We start from the raw sequence: 24996 nt of genomic DNA, 5'->3' as shown, positions 1-24996 counted from the left end.
ACTTAGCTTCTCTGTGCCTTAACTTGTTATTTGTAAAGCAGTTAGGATACTGTTTCTCAGGACCAGTAATTAGCGTAACAGCTATGTCACTGAACTCCCATGTAGTCGACTGTGGTCGAGTCCCGGACCCGGTGGCTTAAACTCACGCCGGGTGCATGTGTATGTATGCCCAAGATCCTGAGAGGAGAATGGAAGAAAAGGGATTGCAGCATGGCCATCCCCACTGGTAGTTGATTTCTCACTTTCTGTCTCTCTGTCTCTGTCTTTCTGGCGAGTACACGCACCCTATAGCAAAAACCTCTCCAAAAAAAAGCTACTGTCTCTCTTCCAGCACTGCAGTGAGGGATACATCTGTTAATGTGTATGAAGAGCATGTCGGAGTGCTGTGTGCAAGTCGTAGCTGTCACTAGCACTATGGTAAAGGCAATCAGTTCACCTGCACACATAATTCCCTCTCTACTGGTAAAGAGTGGCATTCCTTGGAGATCTGCAGAAGAATTCAGACACAGACCTTGTGCCTTTTCCATGTGCACGCATGCACTCGTGTATGTGTATTGTCTGGACAATGGAGCCTTTTTCACATTGTGACCTTGACATGTGCATTTTCAAATAAATTGAGTTCCTATGTTACTTTACTCATTTGGCAGCAACCACAAGTTCACAGAAAAATTATGAACAGAAAAAAGGAAGGTGCACACATGGGGAAAGTCAGAGAACCAATTTATAGTTTGTCAAAATAAGACTATTAATGCCGTCCTCTTATTAAAAAAAATGGATGCATGGGTCTTTGTCCATCATGGATCATAACTGTAGTGATCAAGTAGGATGTTGGAATAATTACTGGGGGGGCATGTCGCTAAGTGCTTTCTAAAGGCATTCTATCATTTAATCTTCACAGTACCCTAGGAGGTTACTACCATTGGGAAGGGCTTTAAGAAGTTAACTGACCTGAGGTCATGCAGTCAGTATATGATGGTTGCCAAGACTCAAATACATACTCAGCTTGAGAAGAAACAGTCTTATCCACAGCTGATATCCAGCTAGGACATGCTGGGCTGCCAACACAGTTGTTTTTAGTCACTGATATTTTTTTTTCCTGGTAGCTGGGCCCCTGTCATAGTGGCTGTTGAATAGTTCCATTATCACTGCTCTTCTCAACTATGAAGCAAGATTATATTGCTACAATTGGAGGTAGGAGAAAAAGAGAGACAAATATGGAATGTCTTCTTAGAATCTATGACACATTGATTTGAATCTAAAGAGAAATTAAACTAAAATATAAAAAGCCCAAGATTGGGCCAGTCGAGATTGGGCGTGGTAGTTGAGGCAGCAGCTGGTTCCCACATGGCTGACTGCGTGCTCTGAGTCAAGGGCCCAGCAGCTTTGATAACATGCCTGGTGCGTTTGTGTTTCATGGCCATCTTCCCTGGGGAGTGACTTCTCGCTTTCCCTCCTTCTGGCCCGAGAGTGCACATGCCCTATAGGGGGAAAAAAGGAAAGAAAAGCCTAAAAATAAATAAGTAATAAAAGTCCAATATTTTAGGAGTAAAGTAGGATGTTTGCAACACTCAATCAGCATGACAGAGAAAACAGCATTCCCCTGTCCCTCTCTAGGAGAAAGATGCTAGTGACATTAAAAAAAAAAAAATGGGGATAGTGGTAAATGCAGAAAAAATAAAGCAAAACAAACAAAAAATCAAAAGTCTCATAGCCTTATCTCCTAGAGAATACACGGGAACTTCTGTGACCACTTTGATGGCTCTGCGTGTAAACTTCAGGAAATATATTTATATAGTCTTCCATCTGTAGGGTGAGGGAGCTGATCTTAGAAAGCCCTTGTCGCTGCAAGTGATCTGACAATAATTTAACAAGGTGTCCAGTAGGAAAAGCTGGAGATGGGCCACTTTTCACTGGCTAGCTGGGCTCTAGTTGATCCCCAGAGGAAAATTGTCTGAAGGAAAAATTTCTTAGTGTGTAAAACTGAAAAGCAGAACTCAGTACAGTACATAATTCTAACAATGCCGTATGAAAATGCAGTAAAAATAGAGTCAATTATACACTGTCAAAGCTTTTCTCTAAACAGCTGCCTAACAGAATATGACAATTTTTCCTACAATGTAGTAAAAAATAAAAAAAGTTCTCTCATAATGCCAACTACACAGGGCCGAATTCATTAACACTTTATTACCTTAAACTCCATTGTAAGTGAAAAATAATATGACGCAACTTGTCACTTTTTTTTTTTCTTTTCCTGGTTTTGTTACTGTGACACATTAAGATTTGGGCGCTTGCTAGTGTGTTGTGATCTACATTTAATGATCTTAACAGGGACTTAGTAAGACATTGTTCGTTTCTCTTGCGCTATCCCTGAGCGGAGTGTTACATGAACAGTGAGACCCAATTATATCATAGTGTAATTTACAAAGGAGAGAAAAAAAAAGTTCTTTTCATGGTGTGTTCCCCAAGGAGGCTAGGAGTATTGTAGCAGTTTCTTGGCTCTGCTTTGCAACAATATAATTAGCTATAATCTGAGCATTTGCATATAGTCCATAGAGCAGGAGTAATTCTCTGCTTGCGGGGTTAGGATGGAAAATGGTCTTTTATAAAACAGCCATTCTGATACACCTAATTTTACTTAGCACATTTGCATCTATGTTGTGGCTGATCATCATAAATGAAAATTGTCACTCTCAATATGGAAGAAAAATGAGGAAATGCATCATAATGAAAAGTAATTTTTTTAAAGCCAATGGATTTTAAGAGAGGGCCTGTTATGGACTCAAGATGGGGACAGAACCCTGCCTTTAAGATAAAAGGCTGGATTTTATTTTAGCCCAAATTTCCCATGGCTTACAGTTAGCATTACATCTCAAATACCTTGTAATGTATACTTGGGGTTGTCAAGCCCTTTAGTACCAGGATGGCAGGAATCTCTAAGCACAGGTCTTTGCTGCTTTAAATAAATGAGAAATCATCCATTTAGGAAATTGACAAACAGAGTTTCTTAGTTTGCTCTCACTTTCTTCTAAATTGTCTTCTTTCTCACCTTTAACTATCAAATTTGTGATTGATCATAAACCCATGAACGTGTCATGTTAGTTGATTTTACCTTCAGGGGTGTGTGTGTATGGTTACGAAGTGCAAGACAAACAAATCTCAGAATCAAAACAACCCTGGGGAATCCCACAGAATCACACTCGAGAGTTGAAATGCTCCATAATGAAAGCCTATGGGAACTGAGAGATTGAAAGAGCAGTAAATTTTCTATTTCAGGCTTCTTCCAGGGCCTACCCTAATCATGGATAAAATAGCCCATGTTTAAGTAATTATCTCTTTGCAACCCTATCTCTTTTCATTCCATTTGGAGGATCTATTAGGTTGTTGGAAAAGTCAGCATGTGTATTTCTATGCAAAATGTGTCATGACTTTCCAGACAACTCAAGAGTTGACAATAAGCCTGACCCTCATTTACTCCTCATTAGAATGGAAGCTCTGCTAGAATGTTCACCTTTGTTTCACACTAGCACAATGCCCAACACATAATAGGCAATTAGTATATAGTTATGAAAACAATGATTAAAAGGATTTGCAAACCTTTCAAATTTTAGCCACTTTAGATACTCAACTAGGAAGACTACGATGGGTGTCAAAATCCAATGGTCTTGTTCAACATCTCCATTTTACTACCTTGAAAATTCAAAAGATGGTAGAGTTGAGCTGCTAGTGTGTTTTATCCCAAGTTTAATTTGTTTAATCAACCACAAGTTTAGGATTGGGAAATTCCATACCTTTAAAATGGATTAGAGCTGGCTTTTGGTCAGCTGATATACACTGATTGGACATTGGTGGTCCTGGACTCCTAAAATTGTCTGTAAAGTGCTAATGTTGAAAGGACCCTTAGAGATAATGAAGTCCAGGATTCCAAGTTCACAAGTGAGTGTTGTGGGTTGAATCGTATACCCCCACATTCATGCACTGAAGTCTTAACCCTTGTACCTCAGAATGTAAACTTATTTGGAGATGGGTTAAAATGAGATAATTAAAACAGACCCTAATCTAACATGGCTGATATACCTATAAAAAGGGGAAATTTGGAAACAAAGACATAAATAGAAGGTAGAGCATGTAAAAGGACACAGAGAAGACAACCATCTACAAGTCAACAAGAGCGACTTCAATGTGTTCTTCTCCCACAGTTCTCCAAAAGAAACAACACCTTGACTTTGCACCTTTAGACTCAAGAATCAAGAGAGAATAAATGGCTGTTAAGCCACCCAGTTGTTATAGTAGCCCTGGAAAACTAGTACAACAGTTAAACTGAGGTACAGATCTAGACTAGAACATAGGCCTCTTGTTAGGCAAGATGGTAAATGCTTGGCCATGATCAAAAGTGGAGGATCTCAGTGCTTGATAGTTTTGGGAGGTCATGTGATCTCTTCCATGTATGATCTCTTCTTAAAGGACACTCCATAAACTTTAATGTTTAGGAAATATTTAAGAAAGCAGTAGAAAGATGGATAGAGTGAAAGATAGAGAAAATGAGGCAAAAAGAGTCTCTACTTACATGTCAACCATTTGCAGAGAATAAATTAACTTCTACTTTGTTAGTAATACTTGCTGTATTAGTGGATCTCAGATTTACATCTCCAGGTTTGTGTGTGTGTGAGATTTTTAATTTTTTTAAATGAAAGTTGTGAAAACAATAGAGGAAAGGAGCAAAGAATACAGAAAGTAAGAAGCAATGGGAAATGTAAGGTATAATTTTTAATAATTTGTACAAGAGCCCTTCAATTTGGTAACTTTTTAATTTGCAATAGTTTTTGTTTCATTTGTTTTTGCTGTAGGGTACATATGTTCACCAGAGAGAGATAGGGAGAGAAAGAGAGGGCAAGCCAGAAATCACTCCTACGAAGGGAGATGGCCATGCTGCAATCCCTTCTCCTCCAGCCTCTTCTTAGGATTTTGAGCATGCATTTACACACACCCAGCATGAAATTTTATGCCACAGGGTCTGGAACTCAAACTACATAGTCAGCCATTTGGAATCTAGAACCTCAACTTCCATGCCATGTGCTGGCTTGAAATATTCTAAACCTTACAGAAAAGTTTAAATAATAATGCACCTTTCAGCCAGATTCACTTGTACATTTTGCCACATTTCCTTTATCTATCTTTTCTTCCTAAACATTTTCTAAGAATAGGGTATTTCCTTATGTAACTGCAGTACAATGCTCAAACTCAAGAAATATAATATTGTGCTAACCAATAATGCCTTTTATAGCACACCCTGTACCTCCCAGTTCAAGATTCAAGTCAAGGGACCAGCAGGTGGCATGGTGGTTAAGGTGCTGGACACTCCCACATGGCTGACCAGGGTTCAAGTCCCTGGACCTGGTGGTTTGCTTTCTTATTTTCCTTTTCTTTCTCTCTATCTCTGTCTCTTGCTGGTCAAATTAAAAATAAATGAATGAATAGATAAAAATTAAATAAATGATTATTTTTTAAAAAAGATCCAAGTCAAAATCATGAGTTGCATTTAATTTTCATGAATCTCTGATACTCTTTTAATCTGGAAAGTTTCCTTAGTTTGAAAATATTGACACATTTCAAGTAAGTCAGTCTTCTGCTTGGTAGACTGTCCCTCATTTTGGATCTGTCTGATGTTTTCTCATGATTAGAGTCACATTGTGCATTTCTAGCAGGAAACCACTGAGGTCTGTTGTGTCCTCGGTGCATTGCTCCTAGTCTTAAATGGTCTCTCACTTACTCTTTGCCAACACTCCCTACCGCATAGATAAAAACAACAGGTTAATGAGGAGTACAGTGCAGGATGACTTTTGAGAGGGAAATTCATGTCTTCATTTATTCATTTATCACACATAGGGATTTTATAATCTCCAGGGCATCAGCTTGTTCTTTCTTTTTTGGAGACCAGATTAATTAGTCTTTGCTTTGTTTTAGTGGTTTTAAAAAACTATTCAGGTTGTGGAATGCCTGAAAATCAGGACCTTTTATATGTATTTTTGAAAGTCCCTGTCTTTAAATATATCCACCAGAAAACAAATTATAAATCTTCCTCTAACTCAAGTCCTCACACAATACAAAAAGCAAAACAGCTATTGAATTACACATGATCAATTGTCTCTAGTTTTCCTGCTGGTGACGTTTTCTTTGCCCACTTATTTTGTGAGCCTGGTCTAGAAGACCATGCGTAGCTGGGTCCAAAGTTGTAAAGGAAAACAATGTAGAGAAAAAAAGCTAAAGAAAGTTTCCTCATTAATACAATGTTGAAATTTAGCTGTAGAATTCACGTGTGGAGCACTTATGTCTGCAAAGAAGAAATACGAGAATTATGGTTTTATGTAGTAAAATCAGTGGGTACAGAGTGAGTGAATTACTACTGTGGGGAGATTTTGGTTTCCCCATTCTGTGGGGTGGTCGTTGGGGTTGGAAGAACTGGAGCCCCTCAAATGATTACATCTGACCCTTAGCAGCCTGGTGAATGTATGTGTCTTGTCTTCTCTTTAAATTATCTTTTTCTACACCTGCCATGAAGTGCAAAGATTGGGAAACACTCACGTCACCTGCTTTCTTTATGCCTCCCTTAAAGCAGGCTCCTGAAGGCAGGATCTGTGTTTCTCTTTTGCAAAGCATCGAATAGGCCCAGGCACGCGATAGTTGCTAGCATGCAGGTCGTGCGTTGATATTGCTGACAATCTGCTCTGAGGAGGCACTGTGATGGTTAAGCAAGGAGACTCTTTGAGGGGCCACCTTCCCCATAGCTGTTGACTCGGAGGACAGAGAATCTTTTAAGCACAGCTTAAAGGACACCTTGAATCTGAACTAGAGCAAATGACAGAGTGGTGAAAGAAGAGACACATAACACATTTCAGGAATAAGAGAGTGAACCCAGCCCCTGACAGGATTAGCAGGTTAATTAAAGAATCTCTTCTGATGATGCTGGCACATCTTTGACTCAGACTGTCATTTGTTTTTGCTGTAGGGTACATATGTTCACCAGAGAGAGATAGGGAGAGAAAGAGAGGGCAAGCCAGAAATCACTCCTACGAAGGGAGATGGCCATGCTGCAATCCCTTCTCCTCCAGCCTCTTCTTAGGATTTTGAGCATGCATTTACACACACCCAGCATGAAATTTTATGCCACAGGGTCTGGAACTCAAACTACATAGTCAGCCATTTGGAATCTAGAACCTCAACTTCCATGCCATGTGCTGGCTTGAAATATTCTAAACCTTACAGAAAAGTTTAAATAATAATGCACCTTTCAGCCAGATTCACTTGTACATTTTGCCACATTTCCTTTATCTATCTTTTCTTCCTAAACATTTTCTAAGAATAGGGTATTTCCTTATGTAACTGCAGTACAATGCTCAAACTCAAGAAATATAATATTGTGCTAACCAATAATGCCTTTTATAGCACACCCTGTACCTCCCAGTTCAAGATTCAAGTCAAGGGACCAGCAGGTGGCATGGTGGTTAAGGTGCTGGACACTCCCACATGGCTGACCAGGGTTCAAGTCCCTGGACCTGGTGGTTTGCTTTCTTATTTTCCTTTTCTTTCTCTCTATCTCTGTCTCTTGCTGGTCAAATTAAAAATAAATGAATGAATAGATAAAAATTAAATAAATGATTATTTTTTAAAAAAGATCCAAGTCAAAATCATGAGTTGCATTTAATTTTCATGAATCTCTGATACTCTTTTAATCTGGAAAGTTTCCTTAGTTTGAAAATATTGACACATTTCAAGTAAGTCAGTCTTCTGCTTGGTAGACTGTCCCTCATTTTGGATCTGTCTGATGTTTTCTCATGATTAGAGTCACATTGTGCATTTCTAGCAGGAAACCACTGAGGTCTGTTGTGTCCTCGGTGCATTGCTCCTAGTCTTAAATGGTCTCTCACTTACTCTTTGCCAACACTCCCTACCGCATAGATAAAAACAACAGGTTAATGAGGAGTACAGTGCAGGATGACTTTTGAGAGGGAAATTCATGTCTTCATTTATTCATTTATCACACATAGGGATTTTATAATCTCCAGGGCATCAGCTTGTTCTTTCTTTTTTGGAGACCAGATTAATTAGTCTTTGCTTTGTTTTAGTGGTTTTAAAAAACTATTCAGGTTGTGGAATGCCTGAAAATCAGGACCTTTTATATGTATTTTTGAAAGTCCCTGTCTTTAAATATATCCACCAGAAAACAAATTATAAATCTTCCTCTAACTCAAGTCCTCACACAATACAAAAAGCAAAACAGCTATTGAATTACACATGATCAATTGTCTCTAGTTTTCCTGCTGGTGACGTTTTCTTTGCCCACTTATTTTGTGAGCCTGGTCTAGAAGACCATGCGTAGCTGGGTCCAAAGTTGTAAAGGAAAACAATGTAGAGAAAAAAAGCTAAAGAAAGTTTCCTCATTAATACAATGTTGAAATTTAGCTGTAGAATTCACGTGTGGAGCACTTATGTCTGCAAAGAAGAAATACGAGAATTATGGTTTTATGTAGTAAAATCAGTGGGTACAGAGTGAGTGAATTACTACTGTGGGGAGATTTTGGTTTCCCCATTCTGTGGGGTGGTCGTTGGGGTTGGAAGAACTGGAGCCCCTCAAATGATTACATCTGACCCTTAGCAGCCTGGTGAATGTATGTGTCTTGTCTTCTCTTTAAATTATCTTTTTCTACACCTGCCATGAAGTGCAAAGATTGGGAAACACTCACGTCACCTGCTTTCTTTATGCCTCCCTTAAAGCAGGCTCCTGAAGGCAGGATCTGTGTTTCTCTTTTGCAAAGCATCGAATAGGCCCAGGCACGCGATAGTTGCTAGCATGCAGGTCGTGCGTTGATATTGCTGACAATCTGCTCTGAGGAGGCACTGTGATGGTTAAGCAAGGAGACTCTTTGAGGGGCCACCTTCCCCATAGCTGTTGACTCGGAGGACAGAGAATCTTTTAAGCACAGCTTAAAGGACACCTTGAATCTGAACTAGAGCAAATGACAGAGTGGTGAAAGAAGAGACACATAACACATTTCAGGAATAAGAGAGTGAACCCAGCCCCTGACAGGATTAGCAGGTTAATTAAAGAATCTCTTCTGATGATGCTGGCACATCTTTGACTCAGACTGACATTAACTCAAGACACACGCTCCAATCTATCTTTTCTACCAGCTGCCATCGAGTTAAAATATTTACCAGACAAGTTGATTTTTAAGCACCTTGTAGACATGTGTAATTGTACTTCAGGTGGAGGCTCACTTCCAAGGAGGCAATGCATCTGCACTTGAATGAACAAGAACAGGGTTATCTGATTCACTCTTGACCATTTAGTAATGGGCAGGGTGTAGAATGGGCAGTAGAGAAAAAGGCTTAGATCGCGAGCGAGTTAACACACGCTGAGCATCTGTCGTATGTTAGCCACATTGTAGCACTTATTTCACTCGATGTGGTAGTAAGGGTGGCTACTATGCTGTCACACAGACCTGGGTTCACATCCCAGCTTGGCTATATTCTGTCTGAATGACCCTGGGTAGGCCACTTTTCTGTATAGCTTGGTTATTTTTTCTGTGAAACAAGGACAACAATGCCTTCATATCAGTTTCTCAGGGCTGCCATAACAAATTACCAGAAGTCTGTTGCTTAAAACAATAGGAGTGTGTTGTCTTGTAGTTCTGGAGGCTAGAAATTCCAAACCACGGTGTCAGCTGCATTGAACTGCCTCTAAAACCTCTAGGGCAGAATCCTTCCTTATGTCTTCTGGTATCTGGTGGCTCCAGGATTTCTCGGCTTGTGGCTGTGTAATTATGGACTCTACCCCCTCCTCACATGGCTTTCTCTTCTATGTCTTCTACTGTTCTGTCTCTTGTAAAGACATTTGCATTGGTTTTATGGCCTACCTAACCTTTAGGATGTTCTCATCCTGAGATTGTTAACTCGATTACTATAGAGAGCTATGCCACAGTACTATAAAGTTTGGGAAAGTAAGATCTTATTAACTCTTCTTTTTTTTTCACGTTGAAATAGGTTTGGAGAAGTTTTATATCTTTAAATCCAGTCAAACTCGTTTTTTTATCCAGTACTGAGTAACCGCACAATCTATATTTTGGACAGTCACCCATGAAGAATAGATTTGATCTCCTGAGGCAGGCTCTGAGATATATATACATCAGTGTAACACGAGGCCAAGGTTTGGGTATAAGTGAGTTACTTGGAACATGATACTGAGAAGTGAGATAGAGGGGAGATGAACAAGGAAAGGTGTGAGAAGCCAGGGAAAGTTGCATTACACTGAGTTACTGGTGTGGGCACCTGGATCTCCTATCCTCTGGGACCTTCTGGGAGGTTGGCGTGTATGAGACACAGATGACCTCCAGGATGGGCTAAGGAATAGGACAGATATACCACAAGCATCTCTTACCCCAGCTATTTTCTGGAGGCAGAGATTTTGGAGGGTCAGAAGGGAGGGCGAAAAAGGGAAATGAAAGGTGGGAATGGGCAGTCAAATCAAGCTACTGGTAATTTTGCTTGGGCCATTCCTGGGAGGTCTTATGGAAGCATGGATTCTCTGTGCAGAAGAACGTGGAACTGACAAGTCATGTGGTTTGACCTCACTTTCCTTGCTGCGGTCTCCTATGCCAATCCCAGATCCTCAGACCTGTCCTCAGTGGTCAACCATATTCACCCTTAGATACTTGCAGGACCTGCTCACTCCCTCCTGAGGCAGACTGTTTCATTGCCATTCAGCTCCCAAAGTGAAAACAATCTTTGTGTTGATTCAAAATTTGTTCCTGGGTGCTCCACTCATTCTCTCCTTTCGCCTATGAGGTCTTCTTTTACTCACACATTGTTTTTAGCTCTGCAATCTCATCCGGTCCCTGCCCTAGAGCTATGGCTCTTTGAGACACTGTGTGGAGCTCCTATAGGGCTCCTTTTTCTAATGGTCTATGAAGTAACTTAAATGGTTTTAGAGTGAAATATAACTGAGCCCTTAGGGACAATTGGAGCATATGGCGCAGTAAGAAGAACATCCATCCAACAAATGCTATATAAGCACTTACTTTGTGTCAGATCTGTGGCCACAGGTTTGTTGAGAGAGATGGACACAAAATGACCAAATCTAATGCCCAGGATAAAGGTCTCGAAAGGTCACTTTAGAAGGGACATAATGAAGCGTGCCATGATTACCAAATTCTGAAGGACTACATACTGAGCAGAGCAGTTTCACCAAAGGAATTGAGGAAGATTTCATGGAAGTGGTAATTGAATTGGTCTTCGAAGAATGATTAGAATTTTAAGACTATAGTACTGGCAGGAAAGGAATCTGAAAATAGAAGAATGGCACAGAAAGAGAGGCTATACACTCTTTATATAGAGAAGGGCAAGTGTAGGCTACATCTGTGGGTATTTCTGTATGCATGTGTTTATATGGTTAGTAGGATCTGAGGCTTGAATGGTATGTAAAAGCCCCACTGAGACAGTATTGTCTGATAACTAATCTTGATTTATCAATTAGATAATAGGAAGGCCTTCAAATGCATTTACACAGGGAATAGAAGGACTCATTTTACTTTTTAACTTGGGCCACTCCAATTCCACTGTGGAGGATAGGCTGGACTGTGGAAAATCGAAACTAGGAAGACTAGGTAAGATGAGAGTACAGACATTTAGTGTAAAAGTCTTCACCCATCTGTGCTTCCAATCTGCCTTTCTATCCATCTATTCATCCGCCTCCCCACCTGTTCTTTCATCCATCTGTCTATCCATCCAATCTTAAGCATTTAATGCTAACATTGTGCTAAGAATTAGGGCTTTGGAAAAAAAAGGACAGCTAATTTCTATCTTCAAGGGACTTTTTTCTTTCACAGAGCTAGAATTGGGAAGTAGAGAGGAAAGGAAGGATAAAAGGGTTTCAGATGTGGTGTAAGTGCTCATCAGGGCCTGACTGCAGATGGGTGGAAAAGAGGAAACGTAGAAGTCCTCACTCAAGATTGCAATGCCTGAACCCTGGGCCCATGGATTCTGTGGGCTAAAGTGCACAGCACACCCACTGTGTGACTTGGGCACATCCTTACCCCTCTCTGAGCCTATTTTCCTCATGTACTAAATTTGGGTGGGGTGATTTCTTCCATGCTTGACATCCCAGGATTCCATTATTCTGTTTCTTAAACCATTTATTTGTAAGAGAAAGAGCAAAGGTTAAGAACAGACAGGCCATGGGGTGTTTGGAGGCACAGGAAGTGAGTGTGGGGCAGTGTGAATCTGAGGCAATAATTAGAGAGACAGATGCATAGGAACAGAGGTCAGGGTCAGGTTACAGGGGCTGTGATGTTCGAATAGCAGCTGTAGAGGGAACACGATTGCTATTAAAGCTCTGTCCCATCACTTTGTCTTCCAGCTCCTGACAGGCTTCCCTGCTTCTGGCTCTGGCCTGACAGGAGTACTCCCAGAAGCCTCTGGTGTGGCACAGAGGGCACCTGCTCTGAAGCCAGATAAACACAGCTCCTGATCCTTCCTTGTCAAGTGACTCTGTGCCCTGAAGAGGCTTGAAGTAGTCCTGGACTAGCAGGGTGTAGATTGGGGTAAGGCACCAACTAGCTTGGAGAGGACACTAAGTACTCTCCTCCTCTGTGGGCTGGCTGCCTTGTCACTCTGGGCTGGGGCTTATGCACTTTTCTCCTTTTGGCCTCTCCTCTGGGTCTTTGCTCAACTCGGAAAAAAAAAATGCCACTAAGGTCACAACCAGGAATTTAGTATCACAAAAGGTCATGGATTGTAGAAGACTAGGAGCTCCTTAGGGCAAGGGTCACCTTGGTGCTTGCTGAGTTCTCAGCCCTTAACCAGATCCTGGTTCCTATTAGGTGCCCAGTCAATACTCATTGAAGAAATGAATGATTGTGGAACACCTCATGTACAGATGACAAAACTGAAGCCAGAATAGCCAAGTGACTACTGAAACAGGCACTGACTTCAGAGTCATGTCTTAGTGCTATGCCTTCTTGGCTGTAGCTCTTTAAATGAGACAATAATAGAGGCCCAGCAAAGATTGCAGGGAGAAGAACTAAAAAGGCACTGTGGATAAAACTTCTAGAAGAGTGCTGAGCACATGGCTTGCACCCAATGTTTTCAGGCTCTAGCCCAAGTCGGCCAAGTGTCTGTGGCAATCCCAGGCCCTTTGGAATGAACTCGGGGTGTTACACACGCAGACTGCCACTTGACAGGTTTTAAAGACTGTATACAGCATCATCTGTTTAGGGCCACTTTTTGTTACACGCTCATTAGAGGGAGAAGGGACCAAATGACCCTGAGCCCTTTCCAATCCCTTGTGGGTCATGGAACTGAGTCTGTACTTCTGATCCTGACCATTGGGTGGCACCAGCCCATCAGGTTCAGTAATCACAGTGGCTCGCAAGGCTGGCTCCGCTTCCCAGCAGGGGATTTGGAAGAGGTGGGGGTGGGGAGTGAATGGGAGTGGGGGTAGGGGGAAGGCGCAGCTTAGAGAGTCCAGGTGTTTGCCTGTGTGTGTGCCTTTGTGCATGACTGGGGTGGGGGTGGGCTGTATAAGCATTATGAGGGTGTATGAGCATGTACGTGAGTGTGTGTGTGTGTGCCTGTGTGTGAGAGAGAGCTAACAACTCAGAGAAAGGGGCCTTTGTTTCGCTTCTGTTTATGTGCAGGAAAATCATTTGACCTAAATGAAATCGCTCTGCCCTAAGGATATTAGTATATGGCTGTGGATGAAGTGAGGCTTGGGGATATGGAATTTTCAAGATGTTGGAGGCATTAAAAGCTGTTTAGTTGAGCCCCTCATTTTACACATGGGAAAAATCGAGGCCAGAAGGGGACTTAAACTGGGCTGGAGTGTGAATGATGCAGACCTGTGGTGGGCCAGGTCAGGCCTCTGACTCCCTGACCCTGTCTACAGGGTCTCAGTGTTTGAGCCTGGGGCCACTTTGGGACAAGCAAATGGACCATTCCAAAGATGGATGACCTCTAGGGAACATGGCAGGGCAAGACAGGGCCAAGACCCCTTGCTCAGTCCAGGCCACTGCAAAGTGAGTATCCTGACTTCTCTCCCTTGTGCTTTACTGGTCTTATCTGCATTCTAGGCCAATCCATACTGGCCCTGCATTGCTCAGGGCCTCATGGTGGGCAGGTGGCAGACAGGGACTAGACTCCAGATCACTGTCCTTTTCCCGTTAGCCTTGCTTCCTCTTACTCCCAGGGGAGGGCTTAATCTGCCTCCTGGGTCACCCTGGATTCAGCCTCAGCACTCACTATGTGTTGCCTAGGCCCCCGTTGTTCTCTCTATTCCCTTTAACATGGACCCTGAGCCACACCAAAGGTGATGATGGTAAAAAAGTTTTGTGCATAGAACTAGCCCGCAGCTGGTAAGGAAGACAAGTGCTGTCATTAATTCGAATTTATTCTTCACGTTCTGGAATGGGTTCTTTAACTCTGGAATCAGACTGCCTGGGCCTCAGTTCTGGCACCTTCACTAACCAATGCCATGATCTGGAGCCAACCTTCTTGCCTCTCAGCATCTACATTTTAAACCTAGGATGGTCACTTGTGCCCGCTATAGAGGATTGCTTAGAAGTTTAACTTAATTGGGACCAGCAGAGAGTGTAATGGTTCCGTTGCTAGATGCCTGCGTACTTGACCACAGTTCAAGACCCAGGCCTGGTAGGTTAAAACTCACGCTGGATATGTGTGCATGCCCAAGATCCCTGGAGGAGAATGGAGGAGAAGGGATTGCAGCATGGCTATTCCCCCAGGGGGTGATTTCTCACTTTCTGTCTCTCTGTCTGTCCCTCCTTGTCTCTCCAGCAAGCACATGTGCCCTGTAGCAAAAATCTCTCTTAAAAAAAAATTAAATTAATTAAGACATATATGGTGCTACAAACTAGGAAATCTCAGTCCATGTTGTTGCTGTTATGCTTTAATCCTTAAATCTACCCTGCCAGAAGTAGGAGGTATGTCGCTTGTATTTTATGAATGAGGAGACTGAGACCCGGGAAAGGTAACGGATTTAGAAAGTTGTGCGTATGACAATAGAACCAAGTCTATAGATTTGGACCTAAAAAAAATCAGTAACGGTAGAATCAAATATTATGCATGTTTATACATTTATACATAAAAAGGAAAGAATGATAGAGAAATCGAGATGAAAAAGAGTTAAAAAAAAAAAAAAGACTTTCCTCTAGACCCAGAAAGTTCTCATTAGTTCTGAATCTGTCCTGAATTCTAGAAGGTTGAACCTGGATGCTTTAGGAGAAGCACAGAGCCCATGCCTGGCATTCTTCCTGGTCTCCAGGAAGCCTACGCTCTCAGCTCCATCCTTCCCTTCTCACCCATCCTTTGTCAACTCCGGTCCATCTCTTACGGTCTGTGGGTCTGTCTTGGGAAGCACAATGGCACACCTCCACTTTCCAGTGCAGTTCGTAATCCCTGGCCCCTGTGAGCTCCATGCCAATGTGTAATCGGCTTATATAAAACAGTTATGAGTGCTCATTATGGCTGGGAGGCAGTGGTTAACACAGAGATTACCTAATTGCAGATGTGCTATGTCAGGCCACTAATGAACCATTCTGGCAGTCTACAAGGTCCCACCTGACCCAACGAGAGGTCTCTGGACAGCTTAACCCAATCCCCGTGGAGGCTTTAAAATAAGGTGATCTTTGCTAGGTTGCAGCTTTCTTGAAACTTTTCCCCATAATTCCCCATTGGCAGAGGCTTCCTCCATCTGACCTCTAGCACAAAAGCATCCAGCACAGCTCTACCCAACCATTTATCCACCAACGCCCTCAGAGCTCCTACTCTGTGTGACATTAGAGAAACCTTGATGAGCAGTATCAACTCTTGTTCTGCTTTCATAGATACTGTAATCAACTCCTTTGCATTTTACAAGTGATACTTATGAGCCAAACCATGCCATTTGGAGATCTAGAAGAGCTTGATGATTCTGTCTTTTGCAAAGCCAGCTGGGCAGGTGGGAGGGTGGCTGGAGTGGCTAACAGCAGGATGAGTTGAGTCAGGAATAGGAATGGGAGGAACTATGGAACTGAATTGCTTAGTGGGAACTTTGGATTGGAAACAAGAGTCAAATCGCTAAGGTAGAAAGTGAATTGAGGGACCAGTGGATGGCATAATGGTTACATTGCTGGACTCCCATGTAGTCAACTGAAGTTTGAGTCCCGGACTTGCTGGTGGCTTAAAATTCACTCTGGACATGTATGCATGCATGCCCAAGAGAGGAGAATGGAGGACAAGAGATTGTGGCATGGACATACCCCTGTGGGGGTGATTTCTCACTTTCTGCCTCTCTGTCTCTCTCTGGTAAGCACACATACCCTATATTAAAAAAATCTTCAAAGAAAGAAAGGAAGAAAGAGAAAAGGAAAGAAAGGAAGGGAGAAAGTGAATTGAGTCTTCCTGTTTCCATTTTTGTTACCTACATTTCATTCTTTGCTCAGTGGCCAGAATGATCTTTTATACACTTAAATCATATAATGGGTCTTAAAAGAGTTCATGGAAAATGCTTATTGTGAAAAAACTACATATGCATTTTGATTTTTTTGCACCAAAATAAACTCATATTTTAATTCCTTCATTCTATGAATGTTTCAAAGTCCCCTTACACTACATTTCTCTCTGGCTTGAGCTCTCCAATGGCTCTGTGTTATGCTGGGAAGGAAATCCAAGCCCCTTACCATGACCTGCAAGGGCCTCAATGACTTGTCTCCTCCTTCCCGCTTCTCAGGTTCTATGTCTCATGTCAGCATTCTCCTGTTTTTCTCTCCTTCCTCCCTGCTCATCTGCCGCGGTCCCACTGGCCTTCTTTCCGTCCTTGGAAGCACTGGGAAGCGTAGTACTACCTCAAGGTCATTGCATCACTGTCTCCATCTCAGCAGTGCTGTTCTAGGTTGTCTGAAGTTTGGCTACTTCTTGTTTGTCAAGTCTCAGTTCAAATGTCACCTCAGAGTTGTGATGCTACTGAGAGTTTGGACTTTTTTGCAATCTTAAAATTGGTTGCAGGATCCTTTGAAAGACATCACTGTCTGTGATGCCTGGGATGTTTCTGGATAAGATCTCTCTGACCTGGGGAAGCCTGTATCCCACCAGCAAGGCATTCAGAAATGTAAGAAATGTAATCGATATTTACTCTAATAACAGTGATAGGAATCGGAGAAGAAGCCTGCCACCGTGTATTTTGAGCTTTTAAAAACACAGAGCTCAACATCCAGATATTAAGAGAATCAAAATTCACCTTTGTCTGTCTTTTCTTCTAAACTTTGTCCATATAAATGAAATGAAATTATTTTCAAAATGTCAATGTGTCCCGGGACCAGCAGTTAGTGTAATGGCTATGTCGCTGGACTCCCATGTAGCTGGCCGCGGGTCGAGTCCCAGACCGGGTGGCTTAAACTCACGCCAGACACGTGTGCATACTTGCCCAAGATCCTGAGAGGATGGACGAGAAGGGATTGCAGAATGGCCATCCCCCCTGGGGGGTGAGTTCTTGCTTTCTGTCTCTCTGTCGTCTCTTTCTGGTGAGAGCACGTGCCCTATAGCAAAAACCTCTCTCCAAAAAAAAAAATAAATAAATAAATAAATAAAGTCCATGTGTCCTTACAGCATTCAGTGATTTAGAAAAAACTTCCAAGAACTTAATGTATATCAGTCCGAGAAAAGGCACTGAGGTAAAAAAGATGAATAAGACTTGGCCACATTCTCCACACACATGTGGCCCAGAAGGGAGACAGACATGGCCATTATATCTGGAACTGAACCTGCTGAGCTCAGATCCTGGCTGGGTGTCTCTGGGAAAGTTACTCAACAGCTCTGTGTCTTATTAGTTTTCTTAGCAGTAAAATGGGAATGATGAACATAATTCCTCCTCAGAGGACTGTTGGAAAGATGAAATGAATTAGCGTTGGAAAAGTGTGAGCATAGCACACGGTAAATGACTAAGTGTCAACTAATGTGATGATCATGAGACAAGGCGATGGAGGAGTTGAAGAAAGGTGTAGAAGGTGTTATGGGGACAATTAACTGCTGGGGGAAAACAGGAAGCTCTTACAGAAAAGGAGGCCTTCCTTTGAGGAGGCAGCATGATGTCAAGGCAAACATAAAATCACTGGAAACTTCTTCATTTCTGGCTTCATTATGTATCAGCTTTGTGGCACTTGGACAAGTTCTTTAACTTTCTTGGTGAAAGAGATTATCTTATGAGAGTACTGTGGAGATCAAAAATGACACGTCAGAGGCTGCTGGCACTCAGTGAGTGCTGGAGAAGGGGCTCTGCTCACTAGCTCCATAGAGAACTTCATCATGCTGGGAGGCTGGGATGCAATGAGACCTGCTGGCTTTTGTGGAGATTGCCTTAGCTGAGAAAGCCCTCCTCCAAGGTTAGGCATCTTCTCAGGGAAGCCTGTTTTCAATATCTGATAACCTGGGGGACTTAGGGCCCCAGACCCTCAATCCAACTAGTGATGGCTCTAAAGGGCCATTCTAGTTCTAGAGCTCCCCATGGTGCTGGCTAGGGTCTATACGAGGCCCACATTACAGCACAGTGTTTGCCTCTGCCCCTTCCTGCTTCCTTTGTCTGCTGTATCAGTCAGCTCAGGCTGCTGAAATGAAATATCATCAACTGGTGGATTAAACAACAGAATTTGATTTTCTCATAGTTCTTGAGCCTGGGAGTCCAAGATCAAGGTACCAGCAGGAAGGCCTTTAGGAGGCCTCTCTTTCTGGCTTGTAGATGGCTGCCTTTTTGCTACATCCTCATGTGGCCTTTCCTTTATGTGTATGTGGAGAGAGAGAGATTTCTGATGTTCCTTCTTGTAAGGATACCTGTCCTCCAGTCCTATCAGATTAAGACCTCATCCATATGACCTTATTACCCTCCTTAACATCCTATCTCCAAATATGATCACGTTGGGGATTAGATCTTCAGGATGTGAATTCTGGAAGAACACAATTCAACTCCTAACATTTTCCTTTCACAGATGTGGATCCTAAACACATTTCTTAATGATCCCTGCCCATGGTCTATATCAATGTCTGCCTTCTAGGGAACCTAAAGTACAGACACACTCCTAGGTCATTTTAGTGTGCGTTGTGTTGAGAATATAGCAGTAACTCGATTAACGCTTATTTAAGTTGATATTTGGACCAGTAGCTGTTAATCATCATAGAGTAAAAATACAACTGTTCCCTTATGAGTTTTTATGTAAGTACTCATGTACAAGAACACCACATGCTTTAGTGACATGGCATCAAGTAGCTTTTGCTGAGTTTGGTAAAGAGATTGTCTGACTAGGTCTCAGGAATGTCTGAGGAAAGAATGGGGAAAGACATTCCCTTTATTGATGCCCTTTTATAAGACAGCACTGTGCAGGAAGGCTGTGGACACACACTTTTTTTTTGCATACCTCTCAGAACTGTTCTATTGTCCTAAGTAGAGGCCTTTGTTCACTCCAGTTGACAGAGAAGTTGAGGCTTCCTGCCCCAGGTCACATAACCAACTAGTGGCAAAGGTGAGTCAATCCTTGCTTAACATCGAAGTCGGTGAAAGGAAGGTAGGAGTTCCTAAATCCACTCTCTTTCATCAGCTGCATCGCCTCCTACCTCCCCACGTTGACAGTGACAGGCCTGCCCTCCCTCCCCACTCTCCCTTGGGTGTGCACAGACTCCACCCCAGCTGCTGTTCCCCAAAAGCCTTTGCAAGGCAGAGGAACTAGACCTCTGGGGATAGGCTGACACTGAAAGTTAATGACTATCAGTTGAAACAAAACACTTGTTTACATGTTGCCATCATTAGAGGTTCCAGCCTTACCTCTGCTGGGCCTCCTGCCAGATGTTTAGAGGGGGTTTTCACAAGCTGTGCGGTTTACTAAATACAAAAGCACTCATATTAAGGCTTTTTAGTATTAGGCAGTGAATTCTGATAACCGGTAATTGAATTTCTTTATCTGGAGCAAAAGAGACCAAGGCACTTGCAGAGTTTGCCCAGCTGGGGGACACAGATGGTGCCTGGAGACATGGGGATTCCCTTCTTGAACCCCCACTGAGGAGAGCAGTTTGGTTTAATGGGCCTAATGTTGGGCTTGGCTCCTACTAGATGTGAAGCAACTCATCTAGCATTCTGGGGAGATCACAGGGGGAGACTTCATAAGAAAATTATTTTTACTTGATGTTGAAGGATAAGATTTTTACTCCCATCCCCCCTTCTCTCCACATAGAAAAAAAAAAAAAAGAGGCGAAGGAAGGGCACTGCAGAAGATGGAACAGCATGTGCAGAGGCACAGAGGCATGGGGGTCCGTCATTTGGAGTCCAGATATTAGCTCCCATGGCACTAAGCACCCCTTTACATCTGGCTGGTTGTAGTCCAGACTAGCAATTCTCAACCTGACTTGAACACTGGAATTATCTGTGAAGCTTTACAACGTTCCTCAGTTCTCTCCCAGATCTCAATTTAGTTAGCTTGAGATGGAACTTGGAGCATCAGTATATTTGAAAAGTTCTCTGGATAGTTCTACTATACAGCCAAAGTTGGGATCGATCCTTGCATCTCAATGGTGTCACACCTTCCCAAAAGTACTGGGGAGAACCTTGGGGCCCCTTTTCAAATTTGTTACCAAGTGCGACTGAAGTGCAAGCTGGGCTCTCCTCAATGCTCAGCCTGGAGGGCACACATTTCCCTTTGGGCGAGCAAGGCAGATGAGGCCCCTCTTTCCTGTCAGAACCTGTTAAGGAAGGAATAACTTGCAGGAAGAGCTAACTTTGACCAGCTCCAGACCACATCAATCACGAAAGTAAGCAAATACCAATAGGGCCCCATGCCTTTACTGCAACTCTGCTTCTGCTGACTTCTCGGGATGAAGAAAAAAATGGTAAATTATTCAAGGTTGGGGAGAGCAGGTTTTATAACTGAATTGTAAGATGGCTGAATAAGAAACTATAGTAGCCTATACATATTTTATCCCTATTTTTTTTTCTCCCTTACAGAAGGAGATTTCAGTTTTCGTTTTTCCCAAGCAGGACTGCTCACTTTGACATTCCCCGGGTGTCTGTAGTACTAGGCAATAATTAAATATCAGGTGCATAAGTTGCTCTTTAATTTGACATGTGTGCTCCAGGCAATAACGGCACGCAGTGCCATGTGGGAGTGTAATTGCTAAGGAATAAAATCTTGTAGCGAGTGAGATCATTGTATCAGGTACGGTGTGACAGCTCATTTGATCATTATGCCCAGGCTAAAGAGTTTGCCTAATTAGTTTCCATTAAAACTCACCCTTTAATCAAGAGTTATTCTTGCATAAAGAATGTCACTTGGTCCAGATGAATGAACAATGGTTTCCCCTTGAGATCGGACCCTCGGCTGCATTGGGATGCCATATGTCTTTTCAAACAATCCATCCCAGCCCTCAGCTGGGAAGCCCAAGCTGGAATGCTGGTATGAATGGAGGGGAGGAAAGGCATTGGGAAGAGTGAAATTGATGCTGCCCACCCTGGTGGGTGGGGCTTGGAGGTCTATGAGAAGCCCCTTGCCAGGCACAGGGATCTGGGATTTCAGAGTCTTCAATATACAGAGAGAACAGGGACTATGGAGGGAGAGTGACTTGGTCACAGCAATAGGGAAGTTGTGGTAAAGTTCAAGCTGGGAGATGGTTTTCTGCCTTGCAATCCAATGCTTGCTCTTCTCCATCAAGTTTTGACCTCAACTCTTCAGCTCCTAAGGCTGAGGTCATGGACCTTTATCAACCGACCCACTCTGAGTATTGGGCTTTGAGAAAGCAGTGAAAATGAATGCTGGGTACAGTCAGCACACAATCTTATTCCACTTCCATATCCTAGGTTTTAAAGCCAAATTACTCTCCCTTTGAATCCCAACCATCTCTGCCCTTTAATAGCTGTGTGAACTTGGTGAAATCACTTACCCTCTCTATGACTTAGTTTATTTACCTATAAAGTATAAATCTATATCCTGGATAAAAGGACTCTTACCTGAGTACCTGGAATTCAAAGTATACCTCCTCTCTATTTGGATGTCTATTCTGAGAAAATTCAACATTACATAGGGTGTTACTGTGGAGTTGTTATGTACTCTCACAAATGCACCTGCTTCTGTATTCTGATTATTTTCAAATGTGTGTCTTTAGCCTTGATCTTCTTACTTTTAACTCTGAAGTTCTGTTGACTGGACACTCTGGCACTTTCAAACAATCCATCTGATTCTGAACTTATCACTCACCTACTCTGCAGCCTCATTTAATTTTTTATTTTTTACTGACTTTGCCAAATACTAGGACCTGTCAGGTAACCTCAGAGCCAGCCTTGAGTGGGAGGTTGAGGGATTCAGGGAGAGAGCTAGAACTCTCCAGTTGGAAGCCTTGATCTGGGAAAGTTCATTTAACTTGTCTGAGCTTGACTTAAATTTTTTTCACGTTCTCATAAAATAAAGGAAAATGATCTACATGCCTCTTAAGACCCATCCTGGTCTGATCCTTGCTTGCTTTTATTAATTTTTTAAAACATTTCTGGTTTACATATATTCATTGTGTATCTTTGCGGGTTATAGTATGGCTTTTTAAAACATGCATACAATATAATAATCAAATGAAGTATATACACATATTTGTTTTCTTTAACAGTGGGCACATTTGCTAATAGTTCTACTAGTTTTTTAAAAATATGTATTAAATTGTCTCTGTTTTTCTATCTGGGCACTATGCCACCCCTAACCTCTTCCCCTTATTTACATGCATCCCATGTCTATTAAAATTTTTCTCATGAATCCTTGTCACCCATATAGCTTTTGGTATCTACCATTACACTTTCTTTCTTTCTTTTTCTTTTTATAAGACTTATTTTATTTAACTTTATTTATTTAATTAATTAATTTATTTTAATTTGATCAGAGAGGGACGGGGGGCGGGGGAGAAAGTCGCCAGGTCCGGGACTCTAACCACAGTCGGCCATGTGGGAGTCCAGTACCCTTAACCACCATGCCACTTGCTGGCCCCTACACTCTGTTTCTATGCAAGACTATAAAAGTCCTTCAGTTTCCATAGAGTGTGGACATTTGGTTTATGTTAAGTGGGGAACATACAACATTTGTCTTTTATAGTCTGGTTTATTTCACTTAGCATTATATCTTCTAGGTTTGTCCACTTGGTGTCATATGACAGGATTTTCTTGTTCTTTATGACTGAATAGTACATAAAGAACTATGGTACATAGTAAGTACATATGTACTATATTTTCCCAGTCCATTCATCAGTTGTTGGGCACTTAAGTTGATTCCATAAATCAACTATTATGAATATGCTGTTACGTAATCTCCTGTCCCTTGAATATATACCCAATAATGGAATTTCTGGATAATACAGTAGGGTGCATGTGCTCACCAGAGAGAGAGACAGAAAGCGAGAAATTATCCCCCCCCCCTGGGGGAATGGCCATGCCACAATCCCTTTTCCTCCATTCTCCTCTCAGGATCTTGGACATGCACACACATGCGCTCAGTGTGAGTTTTAAGCTGGTTGGTCTGAGACTTGAACCACAGTCAATTATGTGGGAGTCCAGTGCTGTCACCATTACACAATCTGCTGATCCTTACTGCAGCCATTTTTAAATTAAGAAAGGGCTCTAAAAGAACCATCTGACAAAGTGCTGAGTCATAGGAAGATCTGTTTGAGGGATGGTCAAGGAGAAACAGGAATAGGTATTTGAAGTAAAACAGGAATCAACATAATTACTCAGGGGAAATTGATTGACCTGACTGATTATGGTGAGGAATGATTTTCACATGCTTATATCTTGTACCTATAAATACTGAGAACATGCTTACCTTTTAGAGATGGTGTTTGCTGTCTCCTTGTAACTAGTTACAGAAATAAACTCCCTTCTCCAGCCTCGGCCTCTGCTTTCACTGACTATGTGAAGCAGCTGCTGGACTTAGTCGGTGGATAATACCTCTATACTTTCTCTCATTAGGGCTATTAAAGTAGGCAAAGTCTTCTGAATAAGACCCTTAAAATGAGGGCAATAACGTAAAAAATAGATAAGTGGGATTACATCAAGATGAAAAAGATTTTAAAAGCTTCTGTACAGCATAAGAAACAATAAAAGAGTAAAGAGACAATTCACAGACTGGAAGAAAATATTTGCAAATTAAACTGCAGATAAGGATTGACAACCAGAATATATAAGGAACTCAAACAGCTTACCCACCTCCCACCCCCTGAAAAACAACTAATAATTAAAAAATTGTCAATCAGCTTGAACAGACAACCCTCAAAGAAAGACATAAAAATGAGTAAAACACATAGGAAAAAAAAGTACAACTTCTCTTATCAGAAGGGAAATGCAAATCAAAACCACAATGTGATATCATCTAACCCCAGTCAGAATGTCTATGATCAAAAAAACAAAGAAAACCAAGTGCTAGTAAAGTTGAGGAGAAAAGGGAACTGTTGCTTGCCTTTCAGTATGAGTCTTCATTCTGTTTCTTTGACAACGTTTGCTCTAGATGCGCCTAACAACATGGTCAAGATCACAGTCGTCATTTTCATTCATGAGTCCCTGCATTCGCACATATTGTTTATCTCTGTCAAGAATGTTTCTTTTCTATGCCCACCTGGCAAATTCCTACCATTGTTTATGTGTCAGATCCAGACTTATCTTTATTCAAGTTTTCCTGGAACTTTTTCTTCATTCTCTTTCAGTACATTTATACATATCTTTCTGGGACTCTTATACACATACATTCTATTCTATCTTTAATATCGTTTAGCTTTTCTTTTATATTTTCTGTTTATCATATCTTCAGTCTAACTTTCTAATTTACTAATTCATTTTTATTTAGCTAAATTAATCTGGTTATTTATCGTATTCATTGTGTTGTTTACTTTGTCTATTAAAATTTCGTATGCTTAATATTTCTACTTGGTATATTTTCTTGATTTCTTATTCTT

The sequence above is a fragment of the Tupaia chinensis genome, unplaced genomic scaffold (assembly GCF_000334495.1).
Source record: "Tupaia chinensis unplaced genomic scaffold, TupChi_1.0 Scaffold000077_1, whole genome shotgun sequence".
Classification (NCBI taxonomy): domain Eukaryota; kingdom Metazoa; phylum Chordata; class Mammalia; order Scandentia; family Tupaiidae; genus Tupaia; species Tupaia belangeri.
The sequence above is the reverse complement of the archived record's forward strand: the minus strand, read 5'-3'. Positions refer to the sequence as shown.